The sequence below is a fragment of the Camellia sinensis genome, chromosome 11 (genome assembly GCF_055761805.1).
Source record: "Camellia sinensis isolate YWXY chromosome 11, ASM5576180v1, whole genome shotgun sequence".
NCBI classification, from domain to species: Eukaryota; Viridiplantae; Streptophyta; class Magnoliopsida; order Ericales; family Theaceae; genus Camellia; species Camellia sinensis.
The window spans coordinates 133,965,868-133,980,016 of record NC_138971.1 but is presented as its reverse complement, the minus strand read 5'-3'; positions in this window follow the sequence as shown (position 1 = coordinate 133,980,016).

Genomic DNA, 14,149 nt, shown 5'->3' with positions numbered 1-14,149 from the left:
GTGGTTTGAAATATCGACCACTTCTTGTCATATGGTCGACCTCGTCCACATACCAAGTGTTGTCAGGAACGTCTTTACCCCAATCCTCATCGGTGTGGCCCAAATGTAGGTCGTCGTCATCCCACCAGACCCCTTCGGCAGCTAACAAGCACTCGTTCGGCTCTGTTTGGATCATTCTATTATCATAAACATTTCCCCGCTGGGTGTTGAGCTTTTCTAACTTTTCGATTATTTTCACTCATTTCTTGCCCAAACCGCTCCAGTGCGGCTTCTTGCTCTGTATGTATAGTACTAACAATGCCCAGTTTCTGAGCCAATTGTTCTACACCGGTGTTTTCCGGCAGTTTACCCTTTCCGTCGACCATTCCAGCCATTGCAGCGGTTCCCACTTTCTGTTCTTCTAGCTTCGATTCTGTTCCCTCATCTCTATCGAGTTCCTCACTTAGCCACCCAGAATTGTCTGTTGACCCATTCAGGTCAAACCAATCAATATGCACGTCCCCTTGATCTTGCTCATCAAAGAACTGCAAATTGCCTATATCCTCTTCCAGGTCAGCTAGATCATCTAATCCCTGACTTGGCCCATCTTCTCGAACTACACTGACCTACATCTCAGTCGGCAACACCACTTCCAACTTAGCTTGATTGATTGGCATAATATAGCAGTGTGGGTTGTACATTCCTTCAGATAAGTCCTCAAAGCTCTCGAGCAACGGACTGACGTTCTCCACCAAGGCTGACCTCCTTCTATCTTCCACTGTCACCACCACTGGTTCAGTTTGGAGTGTAGACGTGTTCATCATACATAAGTTTGTGCTCTCAGGGATGAACAACGCCGGCTTAGGTAGGTGGGAAGGGGTGATGTATATACTGGGGTCATAAGGGACAGCTAGTGTGTGGATGAGGTTTATATACCGGGGTGGAGGGACTTGGTTATGTGGTGGGAGAGGATTTGTAGTGACGTTGGGTTTTTGGGGAGGTGCTATCACCTTATTGTCAATGAGATCTTGAATCTCATGATGCAGCCTATAGCATTGATCAGTGTCATGACCGTGCTGTTGGTGAAAAGCACAGTATTTGGCTGGGTTGTGTTTTGGGGGAAGAGGATCGAGTATAGGGCATTGTTCTAACGGTTTAAGGTGCCTTTTTCTGATCAAAACCTCTAAGGCTTTGGACAAAGGCATATAGAGCGGGGTAAAGACCCTTTGAGATCGGGCCTGGCTGGTTGAGGTTTGTGCAGTTGTGTTTGAGGTGTTGGCGAATGGGTTGGCAATTTTGGGTGTGGTGGTGACCATACTCATATCTGAAGGCCGTGTAGAGGTGCCACCACTCGTGGTTGCATTGGAGCTGGTTGAAAAGTGCCTCTTGGGCTGTTCCTTCTCATTGTCTATCAGCCCCTGCTTCATCGCATCCTCAATTTGAACCCCTATCTCGTGCAGCTCAACAAATGTAAACAAAAGCAAGACTATCATCTTTTGCAATAATCTCCCTTGCAAGTTACAGACCACCATTCTGATTTGGTCCTTTTCAGACGGCCGGATAGTTATCATAGAGGCCTTGGCCCTCCATCGAGTCAGAAAGTCCTAGAAGCCCTCCTTTGGCTCCTGACGAGTCGCTTCAAGATCACAGGTAGTGACCTCGATCTGGGTATTGTAGGAGTACTGTGCAATGAAGGCCTCGGCTATTTCCTCCCAACTTCTTTTCACAGAGTCCTCAAGTTTGGCATACCAAATGCCCACTATACCTAACAGAGTCTAGCCAAAAAGTGACAGCTTCTGAAGTCTAGTGAGACCCATTGGTCGTAGGATATCAGAGAATGACTGTAGATGGACCATGGGATCCCCGGAGCCGTCGAACTGGTCTATATGCGGCATCTTGAATCTGTCCGGCGGAGTCACTGCAGAGTCTGTGTATCCATCCTCAATGTCAGGGATTGAATTCACGCCCTGTGCTCGCTTGAAGAGCTTTTCTAGTTTGTTGACCTTCAATGCAGTGGGGTCAACCTCGAATTCAAATGGCGACTCTGTTTGGTAAAGTGGTGCCTTGGAGGTCTGAGGTGGGATCGGATCTGTCGAAATGCCCATATTCTCTTGGACATTTACTGTGACCCCAGGTACTAGAATAGCCGTTGGGGGTGTATGGGATGTAGAGGCTACTACCGGTTATGGTTACTGTTGCTGAACCCTATCTATCACTTCTGCTTGGCGAGCTATGACCTCAGCTTGGAAAGCAGCATCTCGTTGCATAGCCTCACTAGTCTGCTGAATACTCTCTTTCTAGAGTAGAAGTAGAAAACTGAGCCTAACTGGGCACAGGTGAAATAAAAGGTAACTACTGAATTGGTGAATTCTGCTTGATCCTCCTCCGTCTGGTAACCGGTGGGAGTGAAACAAACACTGGTTGTCCTTTGACAAGATCCCCGGATATGCAAATCCTTCTCACACAGGTCTTGTCACACCCTAAATTTTAATTACTTGAAAACATTACCAAGAGCCTGAAATTGAGGTCCATTTTTTTTTTAAATTAAAAATATCTATTATCCTTGAGTAATAGAAACATAATAGTACATGTTCTCTTCCTCATGATGAGTACAACAATAATAATAATACATTCCCACTTCCACTGTGGAGCTACAAATAAATAAATACAAACATTAATGTACAATGAGATTACACATAATAGATACATGAACTTCCTAATCCTTCAACCAAACAATCCGAAATCTCTTCCTGTAAAAAAAATGAAACAACAAGGGGTGAGCACAATTGCTCAGTAGGAATCTCACAGTTCTAAAACAATAACCGTCCTATAGATAGAAATGATCATGCATGCAGAGTGATACCATATAGTAAAGTAATGTTTTGTAATTTCAAAATATCACACGTAGAGTACCTTTTTCTCAAAGTTTATTTGAAACATTGTAAGGAAAACCCCTTTTTATCAGAAAAACATAAAATCCTTTTTGAAAACAAATATATTTAAGGAACAACATCATTTTAATTTTATTAACCCATTCCACAATATTCCTCATTTAATTTCCATCTTAACATTCCTCTTTTTATTCCCATTCTCCCCTTTTTCTAGTTACATTTATTATAACGCCATAACCTCAAGTTCAAGTTCCCGTAACACTCCAACCATCCCACATACATGCTGTTCTCATCAATCTATTCATATTTGCTGTAATTCCTCAATGTAAAAATCCAAATCTCTTTTATAGTCAATAATTGTTATCCTACACCCAACTCCTACTTATCTAACAACTACATCACATCCACACTTGCATTATCAACTATAATTCAACATATCACAACTACATCATATCCACATGTGTGTTATCAATCATAATTCAACATATCACAAGGACAATAACCCTTTTTAAATCAATTTCTCAATTAATCACAAAACAAAACTCTTAATTTTTTTTTCCCTTATAGATACAAACAATCCAGTGAGTTCTTTATCACTAACCCCTCATCCAATTACCATTTCATTATCCATTCTTTTCAAATGATTCCCATAAGCATTTCCATTCCATACCAGTTTACACATCAAATGGTAATTTCACAAGTTCATCACAAGTCACATATATCATCACCGACCTCAACACACATCACAACACATTCCACCTTTTGCCGACTTGATACGGCGGGATAACGGGCACCCAATTCATAGCACATTTCACATTTTGCCGGCTATTATACAGCGGGAAGTGAACTCCCAAAATTCATTTTCTCAAAAACTATGTCTTTTCCGAAAACCGTTTTCAACCTTTTAAAAACCATCCCCCACATTTGCCAGCTATTATACGACAGGACGTGGGCACCCAAAACATTTTTGAAAACCATCCGTTTTTCCACTTTTGTTGGCTACAATACGGCAGGACTATGTGGACACCCAAAAACACTTTTTCCACATTCGTCCAGCGATAAGCCTAGACAGGGCAATTGGGCACCTTGAATTAAAACCACCCCCACATTTACCAACTATTATATGGACGGTTTTGGGCACTGAAAAACCATTTTTCAACTCCCTGCGAGGGTACCAACCACAACACAACCCAACACAACTCAATTCCACACAACACAACTCAACCAACTCAACACAACATAACCCAATACCATTCACATAACACACAACAAGATTCAACACAACCATTTCAACACAAAGTTCATATCATCCACACCGTTAGTAATTTCTTTTCCCCCAAGTTTGGTTCACATTATAACATTATTTAAAACATCAACATTATGAGTTCAATCACAACTTTTACATACATTTCTCAAATTCTTTAAAATTTCAATTAAACTTTTACATGTGTAATTTACCATCTCAATTTCATGATTCTACTATTAATTGAAGCAAAACCATTAACCATCTTCATGAACCAAACTAGGGTTTTTAAGAGAAGTTAATGCTTTTTCACAAAAACGCATTTTATTCCAACCCTTTTATTACTTTTACACCCAAACTCATGACCCAAGATCATAACCCAACTCTCTTCAAGCCCTAACCTCCAATCTTGTGATTCATCACAATATGCATAAAAATATAAACTTTTGTGTTTATATAAAGAAAATACCACAAATCTATCCATAAATGAGGGTATTGAAAGAGAACTAGAGACCCCTACATCTTGAAGCCAAGAGATGACGACCCAAACATCAATGGCGATGAAACCATGAACTCTTCGGACCAAAAGGATGCCCTTGACGAGATCTACAGTTTTTCTCAAAGGACCACGGTGAAAAGATCACTCTAGGTGAGTAGATCTAGGGATCTTAGTGCCAAAAACTTAAGTTTAGAAAGAGAGAAGAGAACTCACGGTTTGAGAGAGAGGAAAGGGAAGAAAAAGTGAAATAAAATATGTTTGGAGCCTATTTATAGTAGCAAGGTAATAATAGATTAATAGCCCCAAAGTCAAATGAAACGAACAAGTCAAAACTCCCAAAAAGTAGGACCCAAACCAGCCCAAAAATCTGGAAAAAAAAAAAAAACACAGGGGTCGACCCTTTGGGCAGGGGGGTTGACCCTTTATGTAGAAAAGGCAATCTGATACAAGCAAGGGGGTCGACCCTATTTTCTAGCAACTAACACAGAAATTCTGCAACATAAAAGAGTCGACCCTCCCTAGACTGGTGTCTACCCTATTTTCCAGCAACACCTCCAGAAACTTCACCAACAGGTAAGCGTCAACCCTTAGGAAGGCTGGTCTCTACCCTATTTTCCAGCAACACATCCAGAAACATGACAACATACAAGGGTCGACCCTTAGGAAGGCTACTGTCGACCCCAAGGCAAAATTTCTAAGTTTCCAAGGAATTTTTGACAATAACAAACGCGAACGAACAAACCCAATGAGCTTAAATCGGATTGTACTCCTTCAAAACCAATAGACAACAACTCCAAAGACTCCCAAGATAAAAATAAGGATATTGAACGCACTCTCCAAAGGATTAAAGGATGTAGGCGTTACAGGTCCAGAGCGCTTGGGAGGTAACAGAATCGTCCAAAGCAATGATGAAAAACTACCTTGCAAAAAGAAATAAAGAAAAAGAAAACAAAAATCAGAAACTGCACAGCACCTCGGCTTAGATACCAACAACATGCAGTTGCAATCATAAGCTGGAGAACTACACTCAACACTGATTTCTGCTCTAAAACTGATGCCCAAACATGCAACTGATACATACATTCCTGTAGAGTTTCACTCTAAAAGCACATAACAGTTAAGTGAGAGCCAAAACACCCCTATGATGTGGTAGGGTTACCCTATCCTAGTTTCGTCAGGAACTAGGGTTAGCTATTCAAACAAACTATTTCACACAATCCTATATTCGGGTGAGTAACCTGTCCTAGTTTGGAATAGTCTCTACGGCTTCGATATGCAACTAGGTTGATTGGTCAAAAAGGGTACCTCAACAAGACTACCTAATATACCTCTCACACCAAACACCGAGAAGTGAAAGGAGGATCAAACGGTACAGTGGTAGTCCAAATCCAAGGGTTGTGTTCCCATCGTGGCAGACCCCGCAACCGGTCAGCCTTTTGGCAAGCTTTTCCAGCAAGCCTCCGACAAATCGTTCAGGAATAGCAGATGGCAAACAGCGTGACTTAGGCGCACCGATGCAAATGCAACTGCAAAGAAACACATAAGTTTAGATAAAATAGCATATCATGAGTTCGAGTCAAGTTCTCTAAATCCCCAACAGAGTCGCCAGAAATAGTAGCTCGGCTTTTTCACGCCCCATTTCGGAAGCTCAAAAAGAAGCCCTACAATTCGGACTCCTGCGGTTCTGAATCTAATCTCACAAGTGCAATGTGAAACTAATAAGCACCAAAGAGTCCAAATCCAACAAATTGTTTTGGAAAATTGATTTTGAATCAAAAAGTGCCAAAATTGGACTGCTTTGCCAGATACAGAGTTGCCACCTAAATATTTATTTTTGGGAAAATTTAGGAAACCTATGACTCGTGCCAAAGGCCACGTGTCTGTCGTCACCAAAGTTGCCTCGGCTCGAGAACTTAGGGACGAGAGGGGAAGGTCATGGATTGAGCACCCCCATTTGCCCGATCAAAGATCGGCCTCTACTAATCATGATATGCATTTTTATAAACATTACGTGCTCTTATTCCGGTTATTAAGCTAGTTTTACTATGTGATGCGCACAAGCAAGTATAGACCAGTTTGCTCAAGTTGGAACAATTCAACTCATGTTTGTTTGCGAAAATGGTTTGAATTTGCCACCTCAAGTGGGCTTAAAGCTTGCGGATTTTCCACCAAACATAGTGGGCTTAAAGCATGATTTGCCACTCAACAAAGAGGGCTTAAAACTTAAATTCGTTTAATCTTTCCAATTCAAACAACAAGCCTTCATCCACAGGCATTCATGCAGTTTAGCATTTAAGCACATAGCCTCATGGCAAGCATGTCAAACATGGCAACATTCACATTCATGCAAGTATGCTAAAGTATAAAAACTCACCTAGTACTCCAAACTAAGAAAATATGAGTAAGAAAAATATGCATGATTCCTAACTATGTCAAATTTCTAATGCAACGCATAAAATGAATGCAATTTAATAGGCTCGGCTACTAAGCATGGCAGATGAAGCAATTTAAACAACATGCGATTAAACACGTGTTCAAAGAATTATTTGAAATTGGAATACAGTTGGAATGATATGTCGAGCCTCGGTGCATGCAATACGAATGAATGGATGTAAGAATAAGACATAAGGTATGCTAATTGAAATATGTCCCTAACCTAACCATCAAAAGTAGGTAAATAAAAAGGAGAAAGATGTGGGGTAGGAAGACATACACACACGCACGCATACTTATTACAACATTACGCCCTTGCGAAGGAGGGTCCGAATGAATAAAAGCTAACTAGCTAGCTAAACTAAGCTAATTAAGCTAATTATTACCAAACTTGAATTAATTAACTAAACTAGTTTAACTAATTATTACAACACAAACTAATTGAATTACAACATAGGCTAATCATAGGCTAATTAAATTAAACTAATTAATGAGATAACTCGTCTCGGGATGCGAGGGAATCCCATGCATGCTTGGTTTCCACCCGAAGAACATCCTCTATTTGCCCCCGAATGTTTCTGTTTGCACAACCCTTGCACTGTTTCCTTCTCTAGATCAGCTCTGCCATGCTTCACAAGCACACTGCTCAAAATTCATTGGTGGCCAGCAGGCCAGAAGTGTTGACCGGCAGGCCACTAATGATACAATATTTTTTGCTGCAACAAAGAGCACACAGGGCAAAGAAAGGGTATTTTCACAAGTTGTTTGTACTGTGTATCACCCCTTATCATCAACACAAGCTCAAAGGAGTGATACATTTGGCCTTCAAACCATCAATCAAGCAATTTCCATGCATGATGGCTAAGGGACCAATTTGTACAAGTTCAATGAATGCAAAACAAGACTGAAATGCCATCACCCTATCATACATGATCAAGAGCAACAGAGACCTAGGAAAGTGGCACATTTCATCACTTTTGACTATGAAATATCCCATTTCCCTTGAGTTCAAATTAACATCCGATTTGAACACATGCAATGTAACACAAAGAAATGCTTATCTTGCCACTTGTACTTGCTAATTTTGTTTACACATTTTAGTTACCAAATGGTTCTTTAATCAATTTGTCCTTTGGTGAATGTCCTCTAAGATTAAAGAAGTGTCAACCAAGGGATAATATAAGGCAAGAGAGAGATCATGCCGTTGATAATGAACCCTCAAAGAGGATTAAACCATTAGGCATGACCTCAATCTCAGGCTTAAAGGATCTCAAGCTTGAAACAACCCTCAAAAGCAAATGAAAGAGTGAAGCAAAGAGGGAGGTTGCAGAGTTTATAGTGCTAAAGTGGAGTGAAAAACAACAGCCAAAAATGCTATCAACTCAAACAAGAGGTATCTAAGACCCTAAACACCAACTTGTGAGGACTATTGCATTACAACCATGCAAAACAAGACTCAAATGAACTAACCAACCCAAAATAGAGTTAAAGCAGGCTATTTCAGAGCCTAAAACATGATGGACTTGAGCTAAGTTAAGCTAGAAAAACATGCTAACATGTAAAGCTAACTAAGCATGCAAACAAGACACAATGAGGGGAGGCTAACCCCTCCAAATTTGGATTTCAAAATGAGTTTTTTGCCACTGAAAAACCTCTAAAATTTAGTGGTTAAAAGGCCCAAAATTTGGTTTGAAAGTGGTGAACAAAGGTACAAAAGCTTTACAAACAAAGAAGTAAGAAGGGTGAACCACCCCCTAACTGAAAATGACCTCAAACCACCACCTTTAGGCCACAAAAATAGAGTTTTTTATAGTTAAAAATCAGCCCAAAAACAGTTGAAAGAGATGGAAAAACAAGTATGCAAAACAAGTGTAAAAGGGGAATGTTATACCGCTTGATGCAAGCAACAATTTTAGGCACAAATTCAAGTCAAAAAACACCTTCTAAAGCTCCAAAAAAGCTTCAAACAACCTTTGCTCAAAGGTGATCAAGTTTGATTTGTTAGAAGGTCCCATATTTATAGAAAAACAAGTTTTTGGCTGAGTATATCAGTCTATACACGTGCATGGTGATCAAGCCCATTATGCCAAAAGCTGGAACAACTGTCAAGAAAATATCTACAAAAAGGCATCAATGGCCGGAAGGCCACTATTGTGGCCGACTGGCCACCAGTGATGGCCGGCAAGCCACTTGGGTAGCTGCCAGCCTCAATTGCTGGCCGCTAGCCACCAAGGGTTACAAGCTTGAAAATTTTGGTCCAAAACAGGGCATAGAATGGATAGGATTTGAAGGTTCAAAGACTGGGCATTCTGCCGAGGACTTCGGGTACCAAAACGAGCACAAATAGTCACATTCATCGAGTGTAGAAACGATGACATCCAAGTCTTGAGGACGGTAAAAAATGGGATGTCTACAATTGTCCTTCTTTGACAGAACTAGAAAGTCATGAAATGATGTGAGTGAATGTCTACAGTTGCCCCTCTGTATATATTAATAGAATATACAGAAAAGTGGGTGCCGGTGGTATTGGTCGACACCGGGTCAGCAATCAACGTTTGTCCATCTTGTACCGCATATGCCATTAGCCTGAAACCAGTGGATTTCATGCCTACAGCCCAGGTGATTCGGGCGTATGACAACACCAGCAAGGAGGTGATGGGCATAGTACAGATCAAAGTTCAAGTGGGTCCAGCTCAACAGGATATTGAGTTCCATGTCCTAGATGTGCCGGCCACTTTTAATTTATTGCTAGGAAGGCCATGGTTGCACCAAGTAGAAGCTGTCTCCTCTACCCACTACCAAATGCTAAAATACCCCCATGGGAAGGGGGTGGTTATTGTGTTCGGGAATTCATCTATACATCCTCCACCAGACGTAACTACACCTGTACTGGAAATTGTTCATGGCGAGAAGAATGTATTCCTCTCCAGATTTACCCTAACTGAGGCCTGCGTAGTGCAAACCATCATGGGAATTGATGAGGGCTTGTATGTTAGTGCTTAATCAATCTACTTCATGAACAAGCTCCAACATGTACCAGGAATGGGTTTGGAAAGAAGTGGCAGGAAGGGCATCACAGCACTGGCCAATGTGCCACATAACTCACATGGCTTTAGTCTTGGCTATACACCCACAAAAAATGATTGGGTTAGTAGAGGAAAAGAGATGGCCGACAGAGCCAGAGTTAAGTAGACCGGGAAGCGCTATGAGCTTGTGCATAGACTGATACGAGGAACTCAGAATGGTCATTTTGTTCGGGAGGGTGAAGACTTCCCATTTTGCAATTTCCTCAAACCCTGGTTCAACTTTGAGAAGCAGCGGGTTCCTAGTTTTGAAATTTTCTTTGACTTACAGCTACAAGACAATGATACAGTGGAAAGGGCAAAGCCAATTATTGCTGAAGTTGAGCGGAGCATAAAAAGTGACCCGGACAATAATGAACTCAAAGTAGGAGCAGCACATGGCATGTCTCCTTTCGGATCCTCCGATCAACTCAGAGAGCTTGGGCGATAACTTGATCGTTTCCATGATCGAGGACCAACTGGGTGTGAATCCTTCTAGCAGCATTTTGGATGTATCTGATGCACCATCCCTTGCTTGGCAGCTGGAGGAGGGTTACTTGTCTAGTAGTTTTGAGTCGAGTAGTGAGCCAGAATCTGATTCCACAGAGTCTGTGAAGTCAGAATCAGATTTTGGTCCTTCTGAGTCTAGGTCCGGTATTCCTGGGAGTGATAACCCGGATGCCAAGGTCTTGTCTAGGTCATCCTTTTCTTTTCCTTTTGAGTCGGTTGTAACCGAATAGCTAGATTAGCTGCACTTTTTGAATGAGAATGCCACTACAAATTCTGAATATTTCTCTGTGCCGCTTGTTTATTGCATTGATAATGACTTTCAAAATTTTAATGAAAATGAAGAGAAAGAAATTCCTCTGGTTTTGAAAATTTTGATTAATTGAGAAGAGGAGAAGTTTACAAAACCCCTTGCTGATGAAATCATTGCTTTTAATGTGGGTATTGAGAAGGATCCGCGTCAGGTCCAGATCAGGTCCACATTGTCTTCGGAAGAGTGCGAGCGCTTAGTCGCTTTATTAAAAGATTTCAAAGATGTTTTCACGTGATCCTATGAAGACATGCCTGGAATCGATCCTAAGATTGTACAACATCGGATCCCTCTTGACCTCGAGGCCCGACCCATCAAATAGAAGTTACAGAGAATACGTCTGGATTGGGCTTTGAAGATTAAGGAGGAGGTCACCATGCAAATAGAAGTAGGCTTCTTGCTAGTATCTGAGTATCCAACTTGGTTGGCCAACATCGTCCCAGTGCCGAAGAAAGATGGTAGAATTCAGGTGTGTGTGGACTTCAAAGATTTGAATAGAGCCAGTCCGAAGGACGACTTTCCCTTACCACACATCAATGAGTTAATGGACTTCACCGCGGATCATGCATTGCTCTCCTTCATGGACGAATTTTCCAGGTATAACTGGATTCTAATGGCACCCAAAGACAGAGAGAAAATTGCTTTCACTACACCGTGGGGAACCTACTACTATCGGGTGATGCCATTTGGGGTGAAGAATGCCAAGGCTACATATTAAAGGGTTGCAACCACTATTCTGCATGATATGATCCACAAAGAGGTCGAGGTGTATGTGGATGACATGATTGTCAAATCTAAGGAAAGAGAGGGCCACTACACCACCTTAAAGAAATTCTTTCAACGAATCAGAGAGTACAGACTGAGGATGAATCCCCAAAAATGTACTTTCAGTGTAATAGCAAAGAAAATGATGGATTGCTTGATCACATAGAGGGGCATCGAGGTAGATCTTTCCAAAACCAAGGCCATCCTAGAAATGCCACCACCAAGGACTGAAAAAGAGGTGCGAGGCTTTCTGGATAAAGTGCAATTCATAAGACGGTTTATTTCAAAATTAACCTTGACTTGTGAACCACTATTTGGTCTCCTAAAGAAAGGAAAGAAATTTCGATGGGATGATCGGTGCTAATTCGCTTTTGAGCAAATCAAGCAGTACCTTTAGAATCCACCTGTGTTGTCGCCGCCAAAGCCGGCGAAGCTTTTGATTTTGTATTTGTCAGTAACGGACACAACGATGGGATGCATGCTTGCTCAGGAATCTGAGGATAGGGTGGAGAAAGCCATCTATTTTTTGAGCAAGAAAATGCTAGATTATGAGACTCGCTACACTCCGCTGGAGAAAGCTTGCTTAGCCTTGGTATGGGCTATCAGGAAGTTGAGGCACTACTTGTTAGCTCACTCTTTAATTCTGGTTTTGAGATTAGATCCCATCAAATATCTCTTTGAGAAACCAGCACTTATGGGTAGGCTAGTTCGTTGGCTGCTTCTTCTCTCCGAATTTGATCTAAAGTATGTTACTCGCAAGTCGGTCAAGGAGAGAGCAGTAGCAGAGTTCCTGGCAGATCACCCAGTAGAAGAGGATGAAGCGGTAGAATACCTGTTCCCAGATAAAGCTATTCTGTAAGTCAAGGAAAAGATTTGGACATTGTACTTTGACGGAGTATCTAATCAGTACAGTTGTGGGATAGTTGTGTTGCTGATAGCACATGACAATTCCCGTATACCCTTAGCCTTTAAACTTCGGTTCAAGGTATCCAATAACGAAGCAGAATACAAGACATGTATCACTGGTTTGGAAGCCACCCTGGAACTAGGGGCAAAAAGATTGGACGTCATCGGGGACTCGAACCTAGTTGTGTCTCAAACAAATGGAGACTGGAAGGTTAAGGAAGAAAAGATGAAGATTTATCACCAAACCCTAGACATTCTGATCCCTAGGTTTGAGAAACTGACCTTCACACATCTACTAAGAGAGAACAACAGGTTCGTTGATCCCTTATCAACTCTATCTTCGATGATAGACATCCCATTTGGAGTCTGGATGCGTCAGATCATCATTGAGCAGAGATATACGCCGGCCTATGAAGCTATCGCAGCAATAGATGAAGCACAAAATCAAAACCCTTGGTTCTATGACATCTGGAACTTCTTGGAAAATGAGGTTTATCCACCAGGGGAAAATGCCAAAGATAATAGGGCAATACAGCGGATGAATGTTCAATTTATCATCTGCGGAGGTAAACTGTACAAGAGAGATCATCTGGGAATGCACAAGTTGTGTGTCGACACAGAGGAATCAAAGTGCCTAATGGAGGCCATCCATAGAGGAGAGTGAGGAGCACACATGAGTGGCGTAATGTTAGCCCGGAAGATTCTCAAACAAGGTTACTACTGGTCTACTATGGAGAAGAATTGTATCGATTTTGTTCGGCGATGCCACAAATGCCAAATTCATGCTAATCGCATGAATATCCCACCGTCAAAGCTATACAACATGACTTCATCATGGCCTTTCTCAGTCTGGGGAATCGATGTGATCGGCGCAGTCACACCAAAAGGGTCAAAGGGGCATGAATACATTCTGGTGGCAATTGATTACTTTACAAAATGGATGGAAGCTCAGTCCTATGCAGTGTTAAAAGCAGCGCATGTGGCTAAGTTCATCCGAAACGACATCATTTGTCGTTATGGAGTCCCAAACAAGATCATTTCAGATAATGGCTTCTATTTCAAGAAAGAAGTGATCGACTTGTTGGAGAAATATAACGTGATTTTTCATAAGTCATCTATATACGGGCCGCAAACCAACGGGGCTATTGAGGCTGCTAACAAGAACATCAAGTATATTTTGCAGAAGATGGGTTAAGACCTACAGTGATTGGCCAAACAAATTACCATTCGCACTCTGGGGCTATAGAACTTCAATTCGAACATCTACAGGGGCGACTCCCTACTCTCTTGTTTATGGTATGGAAATTGTTCTGCCAATCAAAATAGAAGTCCCGTCACTACGAGTTATAGCTGAGTGTTAAACAGCAGAAGCGAACTGGCAACAGAGCAGGTTCAAAGAACTGATGTTGTTTGATGAGAGAAGGCTGAAAGCATTGTACCATGTTCAGGGTTATCAATGTAGGATTGCCAGGGCTTTTAACAAGAAGGTTAAGTCCTGGAATCTCAAAGAAGAGGATTTGCTGTTGAAAGACAACCGAGCTCCCATCCATGACC